The sequence below is a fragment of the Oncorhynchus clarkii genome, chromosome 24 (assembly GCF_045791955.1).
Source record: "Oncorhynchus clarkii lewisi isolate Uvic-CL-2024 chromosome 24, UVic_Ocla_1.0, whole genome shotgun sequence".
NCBI lineage: Eukaryota > Metazoa > Chordata > Actinopteri > Salmoniformes > Salmonidae > Oncorhynchus > Oncorhynchus clarkii.
This window is the reverse complement of record NC_092170.1, coordinates 36,485,580-36,487,167: the sequence shown is the minus strand read 5'-3', so window position 1 is coordinate 36,487,167 and position 1,588 is coordinate 36,485,580.

Genomic DNA, 1,588 nt, shown 5'->3' with positions numbered 1-1,588 from the left:
TTGCTTTGATGACAGCATATCTGAGTTGACTGAATAATAACGTCTTGAAAGCAATTGGCTACCTAAACAAACTGTTGTGTTTTGACAAAGTTGGCTGTGAGTTTGAATGATCATGTTTCAGCCACGTCCTGGTTTATGCCCATGTCAAAAGACTGAGAAATGGGTTGTATAGCAATTATAGTGTGTAACGCATCTACATCAGTCGATGTGACACACATGAGCTCACACTCTTTATCGCTCACGCACAGACACACACACACACACACACACACACACGAACACACACGCGCGCACACACACACGCTCACACACACACACACACACACACACGCTCACACACACACACACACACACACACACAGACACACACACACACACAGACACACACACACACACACACACGAACACACACGCGCACACACACACAAGCTCACACACACACACACACAGACACACCCCACACCACAAACACAACAACTCACACAAAGACACACACACCACACAAAGACACACACACAAGCGATAGTACCTCTGACAGATAGATAGCAGAATACAGATTAAAACCATCTTGTCTTCCAGGTGCCACAACTCACCACATTCATACGGACTATTATTGGAAGCACACACACAAAGATTGGGAGAAGGTGTGTGTGTGTGTGTGTGTGTGTGTGTGTGGTTTGTGGCGCCTGCTTTTTCAACAACCAAGCCTTCGCTCCTCTTCTCCTCGCCCCCCCCACCTCCCTCTCTCCTCCCCCACCTCCCTCTCTCCTCCCTCTCTCCTCCCCCACCTCCCTCTCTCCTCCCCCACCTCCTTCTCTCCTCCTCCAACTCCTTCTCTCCTCCCCCACCTCCTTCTCTCCTCCCCCAACTCCCTCTCTCCTCCCCCCACCTCCTTCTCTCCTCCCCCCACCTCCTTCTCTCCTCCCCCACCTCCTTCTCTCCTCCCCCACCTCCCTCTCTCCTCCCTCTCTCCTCCCCCACCTCCCTCTCTCCTCCCCCACCTCCTTCTCTCCTCCTCCAACTCCCTCTCTCCTCCCCCACCTCCTCTCCTCCCCCAACTCCCTCTCTCCTCCCCCCACCTCCTTCTCTCCTCCCCCCACCTCCTTCTCTCCTCCCCCACCTCCTTCTCTCCTCCCCCACCTCCTTCTCTCCTCCCCTACCTCCCTCTCTCCTCCCCCACCTCCCTCTCTCCTCCCCCCACCTCCTTCTCTCCTCCCCTACCTCCCTCTCTCCTCCCCCACCTCCCTCTCTCCTCCCCCCACCTCCTTCTCTCCTCCCCCACCTCCTTCTCTACTCCCCCACCTCCTTCTCTCCTCCCCCACCTCCCTCTCTCCTCCCCCCACCTCCTTCTCTCCTCCTCCAAATCAATCTCTCCTCCCCCACCTCCTTCTCTCCTCCCCCCTCTCTCCTCCCCCCACCTCCTTCTCTCCTCCCCCACCTCCTTCTCTCCTCCCCCACCTCCTTCTCTCCTCCCCCACCTCCCTCTCTCCTCCCCCCACCTCCTTCTCTCCTCCCCCAAATCCCTCTCTCCTCCCCCACCTCACTCTCTCCTCCCCCATCTCCTTCTCTCCTCCCCCACCTCCTTCTC